This window comes from Anguilla anguilla, chromosome 7 (assembly GCF_013347855.1).
Source record: "Anguilla anguilla isolate fAngAng1 chromosome 7, fAngAng1.pri, whole genome shotgun sequence".
NCBI lineage: Eukaryota > Metazoa > Chordata > Actinopteri > Anguilliformes > Anguillidae > Anguilla > Anguilla anguilla.
The window spans coordinates 48,339,147-48,364,337 of record NC_049207.1 but is presented as its reverse complement, the minus strand read 5'-3'; the positions used below and the strand labels follow the sequence as shown (position 1 = coordinate 48,364,337).

Here is a 25,191-nt window from a genome sequence, read left to right as displayed (position 1 = left end):
TTCTCCCTCCTCTCCCCTCTCCTCTCTTCTCCTCTCCTCTCTAAAGCAGTGCATTTCATTACATCAGCCCATGTTCTAATTTACCGTATTGTTCATTTTTCTCAGACTCGAATTGTGTTTGGTTTCGTCAAGTGCAGTTTGCTAAACCAAAGAAAATTCCCAAACTCTTATTTATATAAGAAAGTGGTTTGGAAATAATTTTTTTTAAAAAGGATGGACTCAAAGTTAAGTATACTGGCAAATACAGGCCTGGATTCAAACAACATTTGTCCACAGATGTGACTCGGAAATAAATGGGAAGTGTCTACATTTTTTATTTATTTTTTTTGCTTCACAAGCACAGCTTGGCGAGCTTAGTGATCAACCTAAATTCAAACGCCGAACTGTTTGTTGAAAAGTGGAGACACATTTTGAAAAAAGTTTGTATTTTTCTAAAAAAAAAATTGTCAAAACCAAGGACGAATGTTGAATGAATCCAGTCGAATGTGTGTCCATCTTAGGAAGATGATCGTAACGATACCAATGAGAGACTGTGATTACACTGAAAATTAATATGCAGTATTTCTCTTATCTATTATACATACATGTATGGAACATTGTTAGAATAATTTACATAGCATATGAAAAATACATGAGATGAGGTTAGTAATTTATGACTGTCTGTTTTTTCCATTTCTTGTTGTCCATGTCTATTGACCGATTGCATATTTATGCTGTATCATGGTACTGACTGTGTTGTGCCACTTTAGCATTGTTGCATGTTTTGTGTTAAAGGCGGTCTTTATTTGTTTCGTAGCATTGAATATTTGATTCACACAGACAAATTAAAATTGGTTCCTCCTAAAAGGAAAATATGTTCTTCCTCTCGTAATGTTAATATATGGAGCCACATTTGATGGGGTGTAGATACTTACTGCTAATTTACTGCAGAATTTAAAAAGGCCCCACCTGTCTGATGACACAGTCATTAAAAAGTCCTGAGGGGGAAAAATTTAATGATGATGAAAACACACCACCTTCACTTTTGAGTGTTCTGCAGAACAAGTTTTTTTTTAATTTTTTTTTTTTACAATATGTCCCCTCAAGTGGTAACTGTGAAATGCAATGCTCCTGCTAATTTTTGGACAGGTAAACAAAAGCTCCTCTCTGTAGAAGTACCCTAACTTTTAATCAGATTTTATTTTCTTTCTGCTATTTCTTATTTTTTTGTTGTTGTTGTTTTTTTGGGGAGCGTAATTACTGTTTGAGAGACACATAAACTCCATCTGCCTTAGGCAGCATTCTAAAGCCTTTTCTGTTTCGCTCCTCTCTTCAAACGGCACGGGGCGCCTCAGCAAAAAAGTCCCCGCAAAAAACGCTCGACCTCGAATAATTAAGAAGACGTTTTCGACGGCGAGGCCCGAGGACGGGTTGCGGCGGGGCGAGGCGTCGGCGGGGCAGGTGGCTGTTGCCCTTGCCTTTTTTTTATTTTTTATTTTTGCCCGGAGTCGGCATTCTCACAGCTGAGCCGCGCCATATGGCGAGGGTGGCGGGTGCAGCGGCGCGTCGGGCGGCGGGAGTGATTTATGCCCGTGTTGTTTTCGCTCGGGCGGCGAGCCGGCCACCCTTTGATCTCGGGGCCTTTTTAGTTATATTCCGCCCTTACGGGGGTCCTTCCCCTTCCGGTGGCCCCCTGGGCACTGAGCCGCGCGCACACATTCGTCTTCTGTCTCGGCCCGTTCATATTTCACGCCCGCGGAATGCGCGCTGGCAGAACCGAGGTGGGCCGCGGCGGGGGGACAGGAGCGATCCGTCAAGCCGCGGAAATTGCAATATTGAAAGTGCTGCTTGTCTGTGTGTCAGAGGCTTCAGGTAGCATTACCGCGCGCATTTGTCCTCTGATGGAAGGGGCGGCTTTCCCGCGGATTCTATATACTCACCAGATACTCAGCTCATACGTTCCTTCCACCACTCTATCTGTAACGACAGGAGGTAACCTGGGCGGGCGGCAGTGTAGCATAATGGGTAAGGAACTGGGCTTGTAACCTGAAGGTCATAGTTTTGATTCCTTCCCAAGGTCATAGGTTCGATTCCCGGGTAGGACACTGCCGTTGTACCCTGAGCAAGGTACTTACCCTGCATTGCTTCAATATACATCCAGCTCTATAAATGGTATGCTATGTAAATGCTATGTAAAAAGTTGTGTAAGCATCTGTGAAATGCCTGTGTTGTAGTGTAACCAAAGTTTCTGAATACTGAATGCCCAATGCCGCAATATTGTACCCGGTCATGCTCCTTCTCAGTTAGTCATGAATAGGCAAGAACATGTCAAAATGGCAACTTGCTGTCTTGAAAGGTGGTCAGAGGGAGTATAGAGCTGACTCTCGGGTGAGTCCGAGCAATCTGTGGTTGTTCTTATTTTCCCATTACCTGTCAGGCGTGGGGATACTTTACTGTGCGCATTCCATTTCAAGGCGTCGTGGTCACGGTGCTGACAATGTTAGCTGTGGTGTGGTGTGTGTCGTGTTGGGGTGCCGGACTTTTTGTTTTTCTGAAGCTCAGTTTCTCTTTGTCGGGCAGGAAGCTTCTTCTGCGGTCTGGAGTTTGCAGACAAGGCAGAGAGCTGCCTCGTGTCTCATGCAGTGTAGCAGCTGCCCGCGTTGAGCTCATAATTAAGTGTTTTCATAACTGCGGCTCTGCTGTGCCGGTGTACTTGTGTGTGTGTGTGTGTGTGTGTTATATTGCAGGTGTGTTTTGTAGTTTAGTTAGAATCGAACCTGTCACCTTTAGGTTGCAAGATCAGCTCTTTACCCATTACACTACACTGCCGCCTCTTCAAGCCAAGCCTGTAGGCTACATTGCCCAGCACTCTACAGGCCAAGCCTGTTGACTGCATTACCCAGTACTCATCAGGCCAAGGCTAGAGACTGCATTGCCCAGCACTCTTCAGGCCAAGATTGCAGACTACATTACCGTGCACTCTTCAGCCCGAAGGCTACAGACTACATTGCCCAGTACTCTTCAGGCCAGACCTGTAAGAATGACTGTCAGGGATCTTCCTAATTTCCCACCTGTATGTTCTACTTGTACACACCTACCCATGACATGATGGACGTCCTGCATCATGGCCTTTCAGAACCACTTCTCCTACCCTTTTTGTCTCTCTCTTTGTGAAGGACATTCTCCGCTGTCATGTCCCTGCTGTAAAATTCCTCGGTCACTCAAAACAAGCTTTAGAGCCCAGGCAGCAAACTGCACATGGCCATTATTTCCACGGTCCTCTTTGTCTGCTTGTATTTATCTTTAATAAGGAGCCACAGACCCTTGCTGTAATATTTGTGTGCATAATGCTTTAAGGGAAAAACTTAACTCACTCATTCTTCATATTGATATAACCCCACGGGGACATAAAATCTGCTCCATTTGAAACATGGTTGTAAATGGCTTTCTCTGCTCCGCAAGGGTAGTTTGGGTGTTGAGTCATATTCCAGTATCTGGAATGATAAGCATGCTTTTATTTGCAACTTGAGAAGATTACCGCATAGCAAATGTGTAAAATGAAATTCTGTAAATTCCTTGTGTCCGGTCATTTTCCGGTGAACATTACTTTTATGCGGATTGAAAGGCAAGCTCTGTAATGCAATATTCAAAACAGAATTGCTAAAGCTGAATAATGTGTTTGAATTAGAAATAGGTCATTTTTATGTTAAACCAGAGAAAAACAGATTCCAAATGTTTAATGGTGCATAGAAGTGTTGTACAGGAAATACTCACAGTATCATACGGGCCAATTCATAGTATCATATAACTTATGTTATGTATGCACTTATGTTATTCTTAAGTAGTAATGATTAATGATTATGAGCAAGTGATTACGAGTAGGTATTAAATGACCATTTAATTAAATTTACGATTTAAATATTAGAGAGTATAATCATCTGTAGGCTACATCACTGTTTTAAAAATGTATTTTTCACACCGTCAGATGTACTGTTCTGATTTAATATAAGGTTATATTTTTGAAAATGAAATGAAGCTGTGCAAGATCTTCAAAAATAGTGGAGATCTTACTAAATATTTAATATATATTTACTGTAATTCAGCTGAATTCAACTGAGGCAATTCAGTTGTAGTAATATATTGTATCTATTAGCCTAAATGTTTTCTAACAGTGTAAACTGGTTCTTGGTGCTGTGCCATTTAAAAGCATTGCGTATGGCGTAGCGCCAAGTGAGGTACAAAATAAATAAATAAAGAACAGAAAGCTGATTGTGGGAATCCTGTACAAGCCTTTGGAAGAGGTGAGAGATCGTCTGAAACACAGCCACTGTCAGGAATCAGTGCTGATGGGGAGTTACGTGTGTCTGGGAAACAGCAGAGGCTGTAATCTTTTATCATTAGCTTTCCAGTGGACCGGAAAAGCGAAACCATTGTCCAAAAAACACCCTCTCTGGGTCTGATTTGTTGACAATATCTGTAGCACAATAAAAAAGCACAAGTCCCCCTTGCATCAGCTTCTCACTGGCAGAAAGCTTTTTTTTTTTGTTTTTTTTTTTTGTTCGTATTGTTTCATGTTAATATCTGCCGGTAATTAACGAAGGCTTTTGTGAATTGTATGGCATGCTCAATTAATCCTGTTTACTCCTTCCCCCCTCCTCTGGAAAACCAAACGAGCAGTGCTAAATCAACTCTGGCAGTGTACATATTACTCTGATAGAGTACATGTTTTCCCATTTTGACTTCCTAGGGTTGAGTTAATACTGTTGTTGTTTTTATTTTTTTTGCAGCAGAGAGCGTAAACAGTCCCAGAGGTTTTCCTTTCAGTTGGTCAATTTAGGCCTTGCAAACAAGGTGTGCATACTCTTTCGTGATACAGTGACTAGAATAATCACTTAAGTGCTGAAGCACACCAAAAACCAGGGGACACATATACATACATCATAAAACTGGAGTTAGAGCTACCTTTTTATGATGTATAGAAACTCGAATATGTATAAGCAGCAAAGGCAAGCTGTGTCACCATCAGTGGAGAGTGTTTTTTTTATTTGTGACTTTTACAACATTGTGAGTGCACCCCGATTTAAGAAAAATGTGCCTCAATCAATGTAGGGCTTGTATGCTCAGATCAAAGATCAGCTCAATTGCTTTTTGCGTGTTTTACGAATACAAATGAAGGCTCAGTTATGTAAGCTAATACGGTTAATTCTCAGAGTATGAAATGGATTGCAGCAGAGCTAATCTGAGGCAAATTGGTGTGTCCTGCAGTTGTGGGGTTTACGGTATTTATTCAAAATCCCTGCTCTTTTGCTTAATAGTTTTGTGCATTGAGATTACCGTTTTAATTATTCTCATTTGAAGCAACCGCGATCCTCATTTTCTTCGAGTTGTCAAGTGGGCACTTTTCGCAGCAGCTTCCAGTGTTTTTTTTTTTTTTAATCTTTTTTTTTTTTTGTGGAGTGCGCTATCGACGAGAAATGAACAGCAGAAATGGAAATTACCCAGAGGATGGGGCCTGAAGGCCAGGCATTTATCTGTTTGCTCTGGCCTACTGTCGCGTTTTTTCCTTCGCTTCCTGGGGCTGAGGTTGGCCTGCTCGGTGACCGGGCAGTTTGGCTGCCGGAAAGCGGAAGTGAAATGTAGCGACTGTTGCTGCATTCGGTCGGTCTCGTAAAACTGGTGTCAGTTTCATCCATTCATTTAAATGTCTTCTCCCATGAGGCAATTTTTTGTTATTTGACACTTTGATGTGACGGACAGTTCGAATGACCACATCGTCTTCAGGTGGTAGGATGAAAAAACACAGGGCCGAGTCACGAGTCGACGAGGATTGGCCGAACGCTGCACGTGTTCCTAACTTTGTCCACTCCCTTACCGCACCCCCCACCTCACCCCCCCCACCCCCTCATTTTTTAATTTATAGAATATTGGAATATCCTGCATGCGGGGGTATGATTACGAACAGAGGCGGTCGTTTGAAAAAACACGGCTGGAATTAATAAAAGCATTGGTTTGTTTTTTTTTTTTTAAATACACAAATAACACCCAAAGGTTGCTCGAGCTTCGGTTTGGAAACACGGGTGAAGCCGGCGTCGGAGAAGGCGCAGGCGATCGGAACGGCTGACGGAACACGACGGAGAGCGTTGAGGAAAGACAAGCGCGGGGCCGAGCGGCGGCTCCCCGTCGCCTGACAGACGCAGCGGGGAGGAAGGAAGCCGGCGAGATGCCTTTCCCTTTACCGCCAGGGGAGCGGCGGTCCGGAAGGCGCCGTACGATGCGAGAGACGTCGAAGCGGAGCGGCGCTCTTTCGGAGAAAGCGCGCGACGCAAAATCCGACAAGCCGGCAGGGAGGATTTGAGTCCAGTGCTTTGTACATGTCAGGAAAGGGTGCGCGCGGAAGAAGACACTTCGCGGAAATTTGCCGTGAATTTTTCTCCGTACGTTCCCATCTTAACGTCCTGTCCTTGGACTCGGCTCATCGTTGCTCGCCGCTATATTTGCTATAGTTTGTGTTGTATTTTTGTGTTTATAACTGTTCTGGGAAATGTAACGCTTTCAGATCCGTAGAGCGGCTTCGGTCAGGTGCTTGTTTTTCAGTTGAAGAGTTAAGTTAAAGTTAAAATTCTGCAGCTGAAATGGCCAAAAGTCATTAGTCTTTCCCAGGTGGCATTGCATTATTATTATTTCTCTCAGTCCTTGTCTGACGACTTTCTAACCCAAAATCAGACGTGTCCCCAGGCCGCTGGCTGACAGGCTAAATCAGGTAAATTGTTGATAACTCTGCAAAAACCTGCAAAAAATATAAATAACACAAAATATTGCCAATGGGCTAATGCGGTTTTATTTGTCATGCAAAAAGTGACCTAAACAAGCTGTATTTTCTACTTGAGAAAAACATTGAATTTAAGTCTCATTACAAGGCTAAAACTCTTGTTAAGATGGACGGGTGTGTGTGTGTGTGTGTGTGTCTCTGTGTGCACGCATGCGTGTGTGTGTGTGTGTGTGTGTGTGTGTGTGTGTGTGTGTGTGTGTGTGATCAGCATGCAGAGCTGCCGCAGGTCTTCCCACAGACAGGCAGAGTAACGCTGTGCTAACATACGCAGCTACAATTAGAACAGACTGGCAGTAACCTCCCCATCCTCAGCTGCTGTGGCATGTGTGAACATCTGGCTGTGGCAAGGTGTGGATGGAAGTGTGGAAGGTGACATCGACTGAAACAATCAAGTGCATTTTTTTGGTTCTGGGCTCCACAAATGAGGAACTTTATTATTATAATTTTAGCATATGAGAGCCATTGATCTGACCCTGAGCATCTTACCGTCGACCCCCCAAGTCTCCCGAAGGTTCTGTGAGTCTCCTGAATTTGTACCTCATCTCCTGCACTCCTGCAAAAAACATACACATCTCCTGGAAATTGTTTGTTCCCGTGGATCACCTGTATTTGATTTAAATCTCCTGCAAGATTTACCAGTTCAAGTAGCAACCCTCCATTTTCCTGTGACACGTCCCTGTCTCCCAGAAATACATTTAAAGAATTTCACCATTACCAGAAAAGAATATGCAAAGAATTATCAGTCTTAATCCAGAAAAATGAAGAATTTTTTGCATGATTTGCATGGCTACTAATGGCTGTTGGTACTGTACCATTGTGCATCATGGTACTTTGGCTTCCTCTGCGTGAGCAACGAGGGTGAATCTGTAGTTAGCCATGGAAGATTCTGGGCATACTTTAAGCAAGAATGAGTTGAGAAAGAATTAGCACTGTTAATTAGCGCTGGCACGCACGATGTATGAAAACTCGCAGGCTTGCCAGGCGAGTTCATTGACCGTGGGCTCCTAATAGCGCGTTCCGCGTTGCAAACTTCTGACAAAGGAGTAGGTAGGTTGGTGATACAATCATGCACTGCTGTGACAATACAGAGGGGGTTTATTCGGTGAGATATAATTCAGTGACACTGTGAGAAAACAAACACTAATTGACAGTATCCTTCACTGTAATTGACTTCCGTACCCCCTACATCAGTTGTGCTTACTGAGGGCTATTTAGAGCCTACTTGCTTTCTTGCAGTGCATGTAAAATCTGAATTGTGTTTTCAATCAAATGGACGTTGAAGAAACACAATATTACCGCCGCCTCCATAATGTTAGACGCGTTTGCTTTGCCGCCGCATTGATTGATGGACGTGCAGGACGGCCATTTTAATTAGTAAACATCGTAAGCGGTAAATTGTTTAATCGGTAAACCGTTTGCGTGTCAGAACTGAGATACAGGCGAGGGAAACAGGCGTGGGGCGGTCAATTCTGCATCAGTTGCGTGTTATCAGGGACCTTTTCATGGAGTGCTTTCCATTATAACAAACACGCAGCCACTGAATTGTTTAAGTCGAATATTAAAGGGATTGAGTGATGGATTTTTTCCCCATTACTGTTACCGAAAGTACTGCATTAATTTTTAATTAAATGCCGGAGAATAAAGCTGAAAATGATCTCCTGCACGCTAGCCAGCGCGGTACCTGAATAACTGTATAAAAAGGCTGTTGTGTGCTAGCGCTGAGGACTTTTATGCGTGGTGTTGAACGCTAGCTGCCAAAGGATGACACTGAGAATTATAAGCCTTCAAATGGTTGTAACCACAGAATCTTCATTAAAGGAATTACCTTGAACAGGTTATTGCTTCGCATTAATCTCGTTTCTCCCATCATTATGAAAAGGTCGGTTAAAAAAAAGATGTGATTTTGAAAACTGAGATAAAGGTTTTTCATGTAATAAGGCATTATTCAAGAATTATTGAATTAGGTTTTTTAATTAATTTTTAAAAGCCATTGTGAAGCCAAAGGCAAATTTCCACATTGTGTGTGCAACACATTTTCTATTGTGTTTTATTCTGTTATATTCTATTTCAAAATTTAAGCTAAGGTCAAGTAATGAGACAAATCAGAAGACATTACATTCACTTAGTAGATGCTCTTATGCAGGAAACATTGGGAAAATCATTGTTACTATCAGGAATACAAGAGTGACATCAAGAAGGCACAAAAAGCCAATTTATAATCAATATGTGTGAAGTTAGCTGAACAAACGCGCAATTAGTGGTAACAAAATCCAAATATCGCTGTACAACTCACATATCCTCACACAACTGTACCATACATCTTAAATTACTACTGCGAAGGGAAATTCAGAAAGAAAGAAAACGGGTATCGGATGCAATTTCACTTAAATTCAAGTACATTTTATATTTCAGAATTTATCAGAAGCGACTTGCACAGATTACCTTCTTTTTACGTACTGTACAATCCGTTTACACAGTTGGGTAGTTTTACTGGAGCAATTCAGGTTAAGCACCTTGTTCAAGGCTGCAGCGGCTGGGCCCCACCTGGGAATTTAACCCGGACCCCTTCGAGTTACGAGGCCAGTTCTGTTATAAAACACGGCCCTCTCAGTCTTCAGACCAAATTTCCCTCTAGCCGCAAATCAAACCCGCTGTTATGCAGCAGCTAATTCAGAAGAAAGTCCAGGCTAGAGCGACGAACCAATTATAAATGGCTGTTTTTTTCTATCTCTCTCTTTACCTGCAGATGAAAACTAGCTTTTTAGCTAACTCAATGGACATATCTGTGGAAATACTGGTTATTGTGCATTTTCAGCGCATTACTCTCTGTCAAATAAGCATAATTAATAAATGCACTTTTGACTGCAGCACAGCAAACTGTTAGCTCAGGGCTTTTGTAAGTGAAAGTCACCCTCTACTGTAAACATTCACAAAAAATAAGGAAAGATGCACAATCCTCTTTACGCAAAATAATGTAGGCCCTTCTTTGGATATAGGAATAATAATAAAAAGGTATCTTTAAACTATCTGTGGTGGATTGGTTTTCCCCAGTTTCACTGTTTCTTATAGCAGTGAAGGATGCTGTTCTCTACACCTTTCTCTACATTTTCCCCTGCGGAATACGCATGTAAACAAAGAACTAAACGTAACGAATAAAGTTTGGATCAGGATGCACACTGCTTAGGGTGCCAGAAGATCGACGCTCTTCCACTGAAAGAAGTATGGGGCCAAGTCTGGGAGGCTTGAGCGGACTGCCCCACCACCGCCAGATCGATACGGCAAAGGTCCCTTCAGCGGCAGTGTGAGGCCCATACCTTTTAGGGAGTTATTAGGGTAACGACACAGACTCAAATTAGTGAACACGGCTGCGAATATTTATACTAACGAGGTAAAACCCCCGCTTAAGATAAGGAGCCCGTCCTTGCATACTAATGCATGGGGACAGGACGGCCGAAAGCAGGGGGAATGATTCAAATGTGTGGCCGATTCGGCAGTACAGTCAAACCAGGCCTGCATTCTGAAAGCTTCATATTGTTTCAAATGGGGAAAGAGAAGGGACATTGATGGCACGTGTACAGTACAAATCAAACTTACATACGATTATAATAATATAACGTCCTCCCTTTTTACCTGGAATGTAATTTGCAAATGTAACTGAGCACCTGGCTTATGCAGGCTGTTGATGTCTGTGTGTGACTAAACCACACGTTTATCCCTGATCCATGAAGGATTGATTTATGATTTTAGTCAGAGAGGGTTAAATATCGCCCCCCCCCCCCGCCCCTGCCCATGCGTGAGGGATCAGCCCTATTGAGTGAATACAGTCCAGAGGGTTTCCAAATTAATGACAAACTCATTAATCAGGCTTCAGAAATGAGTATTGATTTGTTGTTTTGTTATGGGCTTCTTTGCAGGTATACTTTCAGAGATGAAAGCATATATCCATCTTTGACTGATTTACATGATCTGAGTATGTGTGTGTACATTGCATGCATGCACATGAGTACGTGTACGTGCATGTGTCTGCATGGCTGTGTGTGTTTATGAGTGAGTTTGTGTGCATGTGAGCACGTGGATATGCATGCATTTGTGTGTGTGTCTGAATGTGTGTGCTTGCACGGGGATATGCATGCATCTGTGTGTGTGTGCATGTGTGTGAGCAAGTGTGTGCGTGCACATGGATATAAATGCATGCGCGTGTGTGTGTGCATGCACGTGTGTGAAATTAAGAGTCGTTTTGCTGATGCTGCTCGAAGGTCTTCCGCTTCCCCAGCTGATGAAGACGTATAGCAGATGTCCCACGTGGTCTGAAACACCGCACCTCCATCCAGGAGCCCGCCATGTGCCTGCGACTTGCCATCTGCACACAGTCGCTGCCAAACGCGCTCATCATCGATTACCGTACACAGATCAGAGCGCGGAACCTGACCCGCGCACATCTGCACATCCCCCTACCTCCACAGCCAGATCACATCTCATCTCCACCTCCCTCAGTAACGTCCTTATCGTGCTATTGCCCTGTTACGAGGTCACATTGTCCACGTACAGCTGATGCATTTATAATACAAATACGACATAATATGGCTATTTTACATTGAGTCGAAGATAAAAATGCACAATGCTTGTTCGGATCACGTGCGTCCATAATTCAGTTGTGTAAGTGGCATATTTACACAAGATTTTTCCAGAACTCACATACTGTGTACACATACTATGCAATCATGTGTGAAGTGCCTCAGGCACACTGCTTGAAAAATAATTGCTTTAAAAAGAATAATAATGCTAATTAATACATTTTATTTATGAAGCACTTTTCATGTAAGGAAACAAGTGACTTAAAGTGGCTCCCGCTGTTAAAAAAAGACAATTAATTAAAAATAGCAAAATATGAAAAAAGTGGTAAAATGCATACAAAATTACTAGTGGATGAAATACAAGGAAATTAGGGTAAACCCCAAACATTAAATTAAAGCCATATTAAACTTTAAATTAAAGGATGCTTTCACAAATTAGCAATGCGTGAAGCTTTTTGACATACCGTTGAGCCAAACAGCTTCTTTGACCGGTGTGACTGTTCACGTGTTTGTCCCTTCAAGTGAAGTAAAGTAGTGTATTTACTATTTGAAAAAAACATTCTTACTCACCAGCCTCCCATCATTTGTGGATATTTAAAACATGTAAAACACATTGACAACCTGCAGTAAAAAAAATGCTTCATTGGATAATCCTAAAATTTAACTTGGTTTTCTCGAAAAAAAAAAAAAATTTTTAGGTTCACTCAAATGTTAGGTTCATTTTCAGTGTAGCCAACATGCATGATCTATAAAGTGAAGTAGCTGATAAAGTCCTATGGTGTCACTGATTCAAAAACCAAACAACCTCAGGGTAAAAACTGTCCCTGAACTTGTTGGTCTGAACACTTGCTTTACCTGATGTTTTGGGTAACGCTTCTGGTCATAGAGACTTCCTGATGGGAGCGAAGTAATCAGGCTTTTGCACAGACGCCTATAGGGTCTGCAGCTATCTTCTGGACCCTGTTTTGGGCCCTGTGTATGGCTTTAGGGAAAGATTATTAGCTTGGATGGACCGCTGAGGTGATGCTACTTTCCGATTGGAAGGAGATCTCTGCACCTCCTTCCCCCTCTGCCTAATACTTTGCTATTCCATTTCCCACCTAAAACAGCCAGTTTGACCCTGACGCTAAAAGGTACAAAATAAATAAATAAATAGATTCAAGCGACATCTGCAATGAATGGCTTCATTCTCCCTGCCCCCCCCCCCCTCCCCCCCCGGAGGATAAGGATGGGCCAGTCGATTGGCGGCTGGCGGAGTAATTTGATGACTGCTAGGCCGGATCTATTTCCGCATTCGCGGAAAGCCAGAGAACAAATCAGACGACCCTGACTGATTAATGGGAACCACCCGCAAAATAGGACCCCGACATTACGGAAATGGCTGAGCTTCGCGGCGGCCTTCGGGGAAAATGGGGGGGGGGGGAGGGGGGGCTGTTTATATTTCAGGGTCAGTCCCGAAACTCCCGTGCTGGGTAGCGGCGTCCCAGCCGCTGTGGCAAAACGATTAAGGCAGTCGACGAGCCGGGAGAAAACGGCGGGCGGTTGCTCTGCTGTTGCAATTGAACAGCACAAATGGAAACGTCAGGACTCGTGTGAGAATAAATGAAATGGACTGGGAGCAAAAACAACAAAAAAAAAAAAAGGCCTCCCTCAGAACACTTGATTATATCCGGTCTTCTTGTTTTTATTTCTCGTGCATTTCTGTTTTCTGGAAATAACCAAATAGTGCATAGCTTCATCCAACTTCAACAACTACTGTATTTACAATGGATGTGACTGTCTGAACAAGCACAGTGCAACAAATATGTTCAAGATGGTATGACCGGATGTTTATAGTACAAATTAATTAATGATTGAGGACCATTAAAAAGAAATGTATAATACTTTTTAATGCATGCAAATTATATATACTGCGTTTGTGCATATAAATGTCCAAATCCATATTTATATTAGTGAATATTTTTTCTGTGTGATGTGCTCATCCTGTTTGCTAAGTAGTTTAGTTTCCTAAGTAGCGAGTCTCACAAATTTGTATGAAATTCTTGCTTTGGCAGGAAGTCATGTGACTTGTGATTAGCCTTCCCATACTCACAAGTGGCCTTTTTTGAATTGAATTTGTAATAATCAAGATTCCTTGTATAAACAGAAATAAAATGGTTTGGAATCCGTTGAGAACTCACTTCAGTAGAGTGATTATCGAAAAGTAGCCCTGGCCAAAAGTCACCTAATTAGAATATAATACTGTTACCCTGGCAACAGTGTTGTGTGGAATGAGACAACGTGTGAGGTATGCTCTTGGTGCCCTGTTGTCAACGGCATTTAGTCACATGACACCGTGCTTTTTGGTTCTTGATGCTCTACAGTGTGTATGTATATATATATATATATATATTTTTTTTTTAATGTATATATAATCACTGTGCTACATCTCTGACTTGCATTCATTCATCCAGTAATGCAAAGTGATTCTTGAAACTGTAGCCAGATGTACTGTCTCTGAAATCCAGGGGACTTCCATTTATTCTGTAGAACTAGTAGATGGATGGCATTAATTATGAATGAGCTTGTGAGTAATAAAACTATTTTTTGCCAGTTTTATTTTCTGCTGCTTTTTTGTTAATGCACATTACAGAAAATCTGCTTCCTGTACACAGTGGAGTGTTCTCTGAAAATGAATGGGTATTATCTGCACTCATAATGGAAAAAGAAAAGATGGATGTTGAATATGAGAGAATAATTGTTAAAAGAGTGCAGAGAGTTCAGAGAATGGCAGGGAAACAAAAATATTTTAAGGAGCAAATGGAATATAATTGGATGAACTGTGCTTCATACTGTTAAGGTAAAAATGTTGGGCTTGCTGGAGTAAACCTCAGGCAGGACTTACTTGAGCAAGGCGCCGTTCCTGAAAATGAACGTGTATTAACTGCATAATTTTGTAGGATTCTAAAGTCCTGGTAAGGGTATTTAATCGAACTAAATATACTAAACAAAAGGCAGACAAGAATCATTGGCCAAAAGTGAGAGGTGTAGAGCATGTAGATACATTCAGAAAGTCAAAGCTTAATTGCGTTTTATTTTTGTAGTTTATTTGTTTGGCTGTCCAATCTGGACCTTGAGGGGAAATGAGCTGAATGTGAAAGTGTTATTTTCTGTTCTCAAAAGCAAATGCAAGCCAGTGATGAGAGAATCAAAGGGAGAAGAATGTTCTTTTTTAGTAGTCCCTTTGCACTGCTAGAGCGGGGCATCGCTGGCCATCGGAAGAACAACTGGACAGTCGTTCAGCTCGGCAGGCTTTGTGTGAAGTGAGGCAATAACTTGGCAATGAACGTCTGTAAAAATTGATTCGATGCGTTCGCTGATGCAGGACGTGCTATTTGGGGACGTTTCGAGCCGCCGCGGACCGCTTTGACAGGCGGGGTAATTTCGGCACGTGCGCCGTCATCAATATTTCTGACGCCGCGGGCGTCCGCGGAGGTCACGGAAGTCTGGCTCGCTGCGTTCGCAGCCTGTCTCTTGTCATCTCACGCGTTTCTTTATTTGCATGATTGTTTTGAAGGCCGGATTTCGCCGCTTGCGCCTTTTTTCACGGTCTCTAAAGTGCTGTTCCTTCAGCAGTGCTATGGTGGCTGAGGAATCAAAAGTCAACAAACGGAGATGGTCTCTATATTATATACAGAGCTTTAAATTGATGTCATTGACACCTATTGTGACATCACAAACAGCAGCTCAGGCAGAGAGCAGTCATTGCTCCTCTCGGGAGCTTGAAGTTCCAGGAGTTCCAAAGAGACAGGGAGTGTTTGAAACAGCTGACAGGTCCGATGTTTGATCCTTCCTTTCTGTGTGAGCTGGTGATTTTCTGTCGCCAAAGGGGTAACCATGACGCTGGTTCTTATTCGTCTTTGGATGTCAAATGTCAGACTCGCCGGTTATGTTATGCCTTGTAGTACCAGCCCCCGCAGATTCTTGAGGAATAATTAGCAAACTACCAAAGCTTTCCTTTTCTTAGAAGGGCTGCTTGGATCCTCGCTGCTTTGTAGCCAAGTTCTTTTTGCTGTCAAGGTCTCCGAGCAGTTAGTGGCATTAAGTGGCCTTTTTTATTATTTTTAATAAGGACTTAATGCATGATTCCAGCTATAGAACTATAGGCCTACTGCCTTTGTTAACCTTGACGTGGTGAAAATCTTGACATTATTTTTCTGTTAATCATGCAGTCTTTATAGACATACAGTGAGCTCCATAATGTTTGGGACAAAGCCACATTTTTTCTTGATTTTGGCTCAGTAGCTATTCCATAGTTTTAACCCCAGTTCATATGTGGTTAAAGTGCAGGTTCACAGATTTTATTAAAAGGTATTTTAATTTTTAATACATTTTGGTTTCCCCATGTAGAAATAACAGCAGTTTTTATACATAGCCGCCCCCCGCTCGACCCCCCCCCCCCCCCCCCCCCCCCCCCTTTTCAGCGCACTGTAACATTTTGGACAACTAGGCCCTTTCTGATTACTGAGCTCAGCAGTGCTCTCTTTCTTCTTAATGATGTTCCAAACAGCTGATTTTTGTAAGCCTAAGGTTTGGCCTGTGTCTCTGTCCGTTTCTTTTCTTATTTTTCAGCCTCTTAATGGCAGCCTTGACTTTCAGTGGTACAGCTGTGGTCCTTATGCTGACAAACGCCAATAACAGACTCAAAAGGCAATCAAAAGCCTGGAGTCCAGACTATATACCGAAAGCTCTCTCATACCAGCACAAAGAAAGCAATTGAACCCACCCGACTAATCAGAAAGACCTGTGAACCCATTTGTCCCAAACGTTATGGTGCCCTGAAACAGGGAAGGGGGGGGGGACACCAAGTAGCAGTTATTGCTACATGGCAAATGCAAAATGTATTAATACCTTTTAATAAAAGCTGAGAATCTGCACATTAACCACATGTGCATAGTTTGATTGCAAATCTAAATTTGTGGAGTATGGAGCCAAATCAAGAAATAATGTGTCTTTGTCCCAAACATTATGGAGCTCCCTGTATTTAATTTTTAAAGTTAGAACTGTATCCTCACGAATAGTGACAGCGAATAGGGCATATTAGTGGTCATTATTTCAGTCCTTAAGAGTATTAATAAGCATTCTTTTTTTAAAACATTGTTCTGAAAGCTGTTCTGAAAACTGATACATGTTTTAGTATATTCATTATTGCATTTACCGGGGAAATATTCCCATTTCAGACAAGCAACAGCATATTTTACTAACAAAAACTGTTCTTCAGTTTCCTCGCACTGTATTGTACATTGTGCAGTAGGCCTGTGTCTTGATTTCATTTTTTTTTTTCAGTGCGATGTTAACTATCCAGTTTTGCTCATTTAAAATGCAGTTAATTTAAATAGCTAATTAACGTTAAATGCAATTATCATCATGCAACTGCGGTCCTGTTTTTTTTTTTCTGTGATCTCCTCTAATTTGCTGCGTTTGTCTCATCGGCGGTGAGAGGCAGCAGCTGCAGTTGGAGAAAGAAGAAATGCGCTGAAAGAATAATGAACTTCAAAGGCTGTCAGACGGCAGGCGCATGTTACTGTAGCCGGCGACGAATTCGTTTAATGAACCGGGGAAATGCAGCATTTGTAGTCTGACAACGCGTGGCGCGTCGGAAGCTATGGCGTCCATACAGTCCGGGGGAAGATCAGCCCGTTAGCCGCAAAGAAAGGCCAGTGGGGTATACGAGCCATCGCCGTCGCTCGTGGGCCCACGGTGCAAGATGGGAAAATAATAGACCCTTGGAATAATTTACATTCGAGCTGGGCCTCCATCAAACGCAATCAGCATGGGGCCTGAATCGCGAGATCTGTCCACCGGGCGACTTTAAAAAAGTCTGTTTCAACAGATAGATCGGTGCTCGAGGGACGCTTATGAATGCAGATGAATGACGGTACATAGCCGTGGGTAGGAAACCCATCTGAGATTTTAAGTGCTGAAGTGGGAGGAGGAAAGAGTTGGCACAGATCCGAACTGTATCTCCAAGAGATCTATTTCTGACGTTCTTCTCCTTTCTACCTCCCAATAAATAAATAAATTCATTAATAAAAAAAAGTCTGGAGCCCAAAGGCTTCTGAAGCGGTGCAGTTCTGTTTTCACACAGATACGGCAATTACCGTAGACAGCTCTCTCTCTCTCTCTCAAATTAAAGAGGCAACTAACTGATGTAGTTTCAATGCCACACATTAATTTTACGCACACATTACACATGACAGTTATCAAGCATTACTGCATGTACAGTAAGTCAATGATGGAATATATTTTTAAAAACCTAACTGCTTTGCATTCCTCTATCATATATTGGCAGTTGAGATATAATAGGCAATGCATAATGTAAATAATCAATCTGGTTATTGCCCTGTGAGTCAAATTTGAGAAGAGTGTATATGTGCTGATACTGTCGCTGTTATTTTCTTTTGGTACTTCTCGAGAGGCTGTTATCCCTGGTGTCCTGGCCAAATCCCCTCAAAATGGACAGTTCACATTTGGCCACCTTATCATCCCATAAATCTGACTGGCTTTCCCTTGCATTCCCTGCTAACATTGATTCCCCAAGCCCTCACGGCAAAATATAATCGAGTCCTCAATTGACCTACCTGGTTAAATAAAGGTTAAAGCAACAGAAGTAAAAAAAAAACGGCTTTTTGGGCACGAAATCATGGGATACCTAAGAGCTGGAATGCTCATCTAGGATCAGTTTTGCCTTTTGCTCGTAGCAGTGATAAGGATACGAAAGGTGGAGAGTGAGAATCGAGACGGAGCCAGCAAATTAGAAGCACGTACGGCATACGGTGCTCATTCTACTGTAGAATCCCAATTAAAATGATAGAGATCTCGCTCATCAAAGGGTTAATTTTTTTTGAAGGTATCAGGTTAACGAAGCAGCCGATTTGTCACTTCTCGTTTTCACTGATGTATTATTGATGGTATCAAAATTAAAGAAAAACCCAACTAGTAGGCGGTGGCGTATTTTCACCCCGAGCCTGTCGTATTGCACGCTCATTGTTTAAGGCGCTAATGTTGCGTCGCGATGCTTATTACCGTAACCCCCGCTCGCCGCGGCCTCGCAGGCCGTATCGCCGAATTTGTTTCCCGTGTCTGGGGCCTGGATATTCGGCTGCGGCAGGGAGGGCTGTGATGAATTAAACAGGAACTCTGTAGACCTTCCTTTTTTTTTTTGCAAAGTAGCGAGCCTGCGGCTAATATACTGCTCCCCAGAGTCTCTCTCATTTTACTTCAATCTTCCTCTCCTCACCTTTATCCACATCCCCCACAGCTGTGACCACATCACAAGGAGACCGCCGTCATTCCGATCTACCCGCTTACAGGGTCATTTTGAAAAAAAGCAGTAAGTGATCAATTACAAAACGTTTCGCTGTGGTGGTGCATCAAGAGCCGTCCTCTTTAATAACCAGGAGGGACACGCTGAGGTGCGGACCTCAAAGTCTGGCTTAGCATGAAGTGTCTGTATTAATCTTCAATGCTAAAGAAGGCCTCATACACGGAGAAGCCTCATAACGTGTTGCATTAGCCACCCATTGCTGTTGTTAAGTTTTGCTAATAGGAAGCCTTGTCATGGTATTTATGCGCTTCTTTCTCCACTTGGCAACCAGTAAAAGAAAATTATGTGGTTACAGTGTGAAATGTTTAGTGTTTCGTCAAGTCTTGAAAGATCACATTTTATTCTGAGAGGGGACCCCCCCCCCCCCCACACACACACACACACACAATTACAATTAGATGAAAAACTATGAAGAATGTTTGTACCTTAAGTTAGGGGTTGATTTTTTATTTTTATTGCTGCACATAGTAGGCAGTCACATAAATCTGCTGAACATTCTGTGTTTTTGATTTTAATTTATTCATTTCGAATTCTGAAGGATCAACCATTCTCATTTCTGTGCTTAACAAAAACTGGAACGACAAGAACAAACAAGCGATTTGTAAATGTTATGTGCTTTTTATGTGTCGTGAGCCTCAGCGGAAGCACCCGTTTTGATCTTCAAGGGAAAATAAAAGGCTTGAGAATGTAATGAAATTCCTTATCTACAATTCATCTCCGTGTTCGGAAAGATATTTTGTGCAATTTGAAACAGCGGTGTGAAAAAGAAACGGTTATAGCAGAAGTGCTTTTCTTGTCCAATTCACAATGTCTGTGCCTTTTTCACAATGGGTGGTTCTTTGTTTTTTATTTCTTTCTTCGGCCAATTCAAAACAGACCAAGAGATAGAGCGGGAAAAAGACAAATCAGTATCGACTCTTCTTTTTGACAAGTTCTGGCCTTGCATTCCGCCCGTACATTTCATGGAGCTGGTCAGCCATGTAAACTGTCTTTGTTGAAACAGGGCGAGTGCAGTCTGAATGTCACAAAAGACATAAGTCTGCCTTGACTCCATCATGTCATAGCAATTGCTTTAGAAATAATATTAAAATATCCCAGACGTATACGCGTGGTAGATCTTCACTGGCCATTTTTTTTTTACTTTGTGCTTTTGGCATCCTTCAGACTGGGCGCTACTCTTAAACAGTTGAGAAAAAATGTGAAGTAGAAAAACGTAAAAACAATCGAATTCCTACTCTTTTTTTTCCTTCTTTTTTTCCCATGGCTTCAATGCTTCCATAAAACTGAAACCGAGGGACAAGGACTCACGAGCCAGTGGTTATGTGATGCGGAAAGCCCGTCATTCCCCCGACACGAACGCAAAAGCAGAAGATCAAACGCTGCTATTTCTTTTCCCGTGCTGCCGCGACTTCTTACGAGCTCCAGTGAGCCGGGGAACTGCTCGCCTGGCGGTAGTGGGCAGCCTGTTCCCGGAGGCAGAACGGTGGGGGTGGGGAAGGCGGCGGAGTCGACGCTCTTTGTGGGTCTCACTATAAGAGGTTCGGCAATGAGCAACACGTCAAGGAGTTCCGGCATTATGCCTAGCGCTGCCTTTAATCAGCCACCCCATAATCGCTCAATGAGAATCAGCTGCGGGGGCGGCCTGTGTCTTACTGCGCGTTCCCGCTCAGCACCGGACAGTTCCCGTGCTGCTCGCATCTGTTTCTGGTTGCCCCTGACGAGTTTTCGACCAGGAGCTGACCACGTGCTGAAAACTCCTGGGCGCCAAAGCAGAATATTATTTTTTTGAATCTGTTTATTTTTAAACTCTTTTCAAGGCAACATTTCAGATGAAACGGATGCAAAATAATGATAATAAAAAAAACATGTCTCATTGATTGCTGTAAATCAGCACAAGATATGTTAACGAGGAAAACAAGCATTAAAAATCTCTGGAGCTTCGGTGTCTACATTAATGCAGAAACCGCTACATTAAACCCCCGAGGTGGTGGTTGAAGGATTACAAATTTGAAGCTTTCTATATATACATTTTATTTTCTTTTTCTTCAAGCTTCAGGGACGGTACTCTGTATGGATTGACCTAAATTCAAATCGCGGGTGTTTAATAGAGCAATCATTCAAACATGGAGTGTATGAGAAGCGCAGACAACAATTGATTTTTTTTCCCCCTCTGTGCGTTTGATGGAAAAACACGAGGGACGGGAGTGCCGCGTTATTTCACTGTAAACTAAAAATGAAATATATTTGCCATCTGAAGCTCGGAATTATTTGCCATTGCTTGAGTGAAGAGCATGTAGCAGAGCGCGAGGTCACTGTCAGAGGAGAGATTGCAGTAAATTGCAGTGAAGATTAATACATTAAAATGATTTGGCTGTGACACAGATCTGCAAAATTAAGGGCACGACACCGCACAGCATCAGCCGGCTTCTCCGATCATTCATCCTCTCTCGTGATTAATCTCACGGCCAGAATTTCGCCACATATGACACAGCTGTAGTGCCCATGGAAACCCTGTCCAATTATACCCAGTTGCATTGCAGAACCATTTAGTTAACTTGAAAACAGTTTGAACTTTTATTAATTTCTGACAGTCCCGATTCATTTAGGACGCTCGTGGTGAGTGCATGCTGGGTACTGCGTGCCTCAGGTTCAGGCCTGTGTCTTCAGCTATAGCCAGTACCAGGAATCCACCTCACTTGGCCCTTGTTTCACCAGAGGTATTGTGGGTTGAGGGCTGCCAGGGTTACTGCAATATTAGCTCCTCCCAGTGCCACACCGGGCAACTACAGGCTACAAGTTGTAATCAGTGAAAATACATATCTCCTCTGATAACTGTTAACTCCCACCTGTAGTGCTCTCTGGTGAGTAGTGCTGTAATGCTGTGGGGGTATTTAGGGTGTAAATGGCTCTCCTGTTGTCCTGTGTGGCCTGTAGGGTGTAAAATAGTCACTGGTTGTCCTGTAGTACTGTGAACTGTAAGGTGTAAAATGGTCACTGGCTCTCCTGTAGTACTGTTTAGTTCTCCAAAGTTTCATGGTGTTACGTGAATCCATTTGGAAGTTATAGGCTTTTTTGTATAAAGCCACACCCACTGCCACACCCAGCTTTGGCCCATGTGAGAAGATAAGCAGTGTGTCCTTGCCCCATGGCCAAGCTTTCCACAAAGCTTCATGCAGATCTGTTCACAACTTTTGGAGATATCCCGCTAAGAGTCAGACAGACAGGCAGACAGAGACAATCAGAGAGATAGAATGGGACTGAAAGATAGCCCCCATAAACTCTGTTGGTAATAAACTCCTGCCCCCGAAGGTATTTAATAACTGAGAACTCAAATACTGATTAAACTTGCAAGTCTGTACTGTTATCTGCTGAATAGATTGTAATCTGATGAATGACTCCTTTGTTTAATGCTACAACTAGAACTATGGTGAGCAGGTCCCTTTGTGCATATTCCAGAAAATAGGCAGATCATCCCAGACAGATTCTCTGGACTTCCCAGATGGATGCAAGTTTGCCTTTTCTAAATTTTCTTAGAATATTTGTGCATACTGTATCGTAGCCTAATTTGCGGAAGAATTTAATTACTGGACTTCAGAGATGCAGTATGTGGTATCCCTGTGAGTTGGGGTTGGAATGAACAACCTTGTAAATAACAGGGAAAACTCATTACAAAATGACGGGAAGGAAAAAAGAACTGCACTCTGTCTGGTGTTCTTAATCATATTATGTTATCATAATTAAATTGTAATATATTTTAATACATGTCTCTATCGTGTTATGTGCCCACATAATGCTAATGAGTTCTGCCGACTCTTTAATGAAATCATTAGCGCTGATCCATAAAATAATGACGATGTCTGAATGCTTGTGTTGCAGACCGGTTGTGTCTAATGAAGGTTACGGTCAGCAAACCACCTCTTTGTGCGCAGAATTCCCTGGAGGAAGCTAAAAGATTCAAATCTAATCACATGTACTGTTTTTCCCCTTATTATATGTCTTTTTTAATGGGGTAAAAACGTCTGTTGAGGGAGATGTGTCCATCAGCTCTCTGTGGACAGCTGGACAGATGGTAGCAGATTAATTCCAGCCATCTTGCCACAGACCGCTGGTGAAGATTTTTCTGAATTCAGTGCATCTCGATTGGCTCGATGAAGATATTCATATTCACAGAGAGCTGCACCTTAAAATCACGGTGCTTGGACAAGGGTTTTGAATTTCACAAGGTGGCTTTGTGGGGAAAAAAATAGTTTTAAGATTCTATCGAGAAACTTCTCATTTAATTATTTGTTTTCTTTTCTTTGTAGATTATAGGGCGACATATTGGCTGCTCTTTTCATATAGGATTTATTCAAACGAAACACGGGGATTTCGGATACACACATCGTGGTTGTATATGGTTACAGTAAAAGCAGCATCACACACTGGCAGTGCTGGGTGTCCTAAGCACACCCAGTTCTTGACTGGTGTGCCCAAAAATCAGAGGTTCCCTTCTGGTCCACGGTCTGAATCCCCACCCCCACTCCCCCTCCCCCCCACCCCCCCTCGGTGCCGCCAATTTCTCCAGTACACCTCATGATTATAATTCTGGCGTCCCCGCTGGTGTCACCGTGGCAACCGATGTAAGAATGATGGCATATATTTTATTCAATAAATGAGTTAGAGTTTGGGCTGCAGTCTCCTTCATATTTCCTTTGTGTTAATCTGGATTCTGCCATAAATATGCTCTTTTCATTTAAGGGGCAGGTTCAGTTCTAGTGCCATGATGGAATTAGTGCAATATGGTAAAGTCTAAAATTTATTTGAGGCAATATACCATGTCACGTTTTCTGCCAGTGTGCCACGTTGATTTAACGCACCCTTAAATATCAACGATGAATATTGAAAGCGATCCGGATGACATTTCAGAACTTAGTTACCATTACAGTTTGTCATTACTTCATCTTCTTTTGCTGTTTCGTGTCATGCCACAGTATCAGTTCAATAATTTACTTGCCTGATGTTTTTTTCAGTTTATGGATAGAGAGAAGGAATAGGGGCTCCCGATTGGCTCGGTCAGTAAGGCCCAGTGCATGCTGGGCCCTGGAGATATAGGTTCAAAATGATATCATTAGCAGACCACCATAATTAGCCTGGTCCCACCAGGGATAGGTGGGGTTGGGGCACGTTTTCACTGGTTGCCACTACATTAGTTCCACAGAGGGATATATTAGGCACACTAAGATGACCAGTTGTATAAGAGGGAATAATTAACCCTTTAAGGTGTGAAGTCACAAATGTGTTATTAGAATGTTCTTAACTGAACATTCTAATGCTGATGTAACAGTCACTACTGGCAACTGAAAGCAGTGGTGTTCTAGAACCCTGGCTTAGAATTTTGAAAATACATTCCAATAAACCTACTCTCCGAATGGTTAAAGTCCTCCAGCAGCCTTAGCCTAGCGCGGTGTGGAATGGCGTGTGCAGCTTAAAGAGCTTGCTCCCGCCGTGGCGGTGTGCTGGGCGGTCAGACCCGAGCGCCCCACCCGCGCCTCTCCGTACCCGACTCACCGCGCTAAACTAACTCTGCAGGCTGACTGCGTTTATGCAAGCCTGCCTGCAGCTTGCTCCAGCGCAGTCCTCCAGCACAGTGACTGCACAGCCGCACTGGTGGATCTCAGGGCAAACAGATGCACTGACTTGGGGAAAGTTGCAGAGACGGGCTGGGCCTGCTCGTATGAACAGGCCTTCTGAGTTGGAAGAAAAAAACGAAATAACGGGCAGAGGGGGAGGGGTGCGGGTTGGCAGGGGGCTGGGGGGCAGTGAACGCTGTTTAAAAAACTGCGGGTATATTGATCACGGCACTGCGCTCACGGTCTGATTATATTTCCAGGTCACGAGAAATTGAATTTCGTACCGGTCAAGGCATGCACTACTGTGTCGTGCTGTAAAATCAGGTCTATGAAGGGTGGGATTGTTGGACTGATTCCTCGCGGATGTTTTAAAGGCAGGTTAATTCCAAAGGCATGTTCAGCATCAGCGATAGAGCAGTGACAATACCCGGGGTTATATTTCCCCTGTTTTGAACCCAGGGAGCTGCTTTTGTCTCACTCAGTCTGATTTGCCTACACAAGGTTAACCTCTAAAGAACCCAAATCTACCCGGGTCAAGGATGGAAGAAAGATATGGTCTCGCTGACCTATTCAGTGCCCACAGTGTAATGGGTCATATTTTAGCTCCTGTGTCTTTGACAAATGACTGTGCAGTAAAAGCCCTGTCCAAGGTGCTGAAACCTGTCGTGATGTATGGCCCTTGTCTGCCTGATAAATTCTCGTGTCAGTCTGCGTGTGACGGTGATTCATCAGGTTTGTGATCTTTTTTTTTTTTTTTTTTTGTGTTTTGAATACATATTGGATTTGTAATGAAACAAATAAAAAATGGGTTTCTGCGTTTGCGAAGCTTAAAGT

General features: G+C 42.8%; 1 protein-coding gene across 2 annotated transcripts in view; it reads left to right on the top strand.

Annotated features, from left to right (window-relative positions):
• The window catches only part of immp2l (inner mitochondrial membrane peptidase subunit 2), a 197,355-nt gene that overhangs the window by 115,640 nt on the left and 56,524 nt on the right, over positions 1-25,191 (top strand). The gene's annotated exons all lie outside the window — the stretch shown is intronic.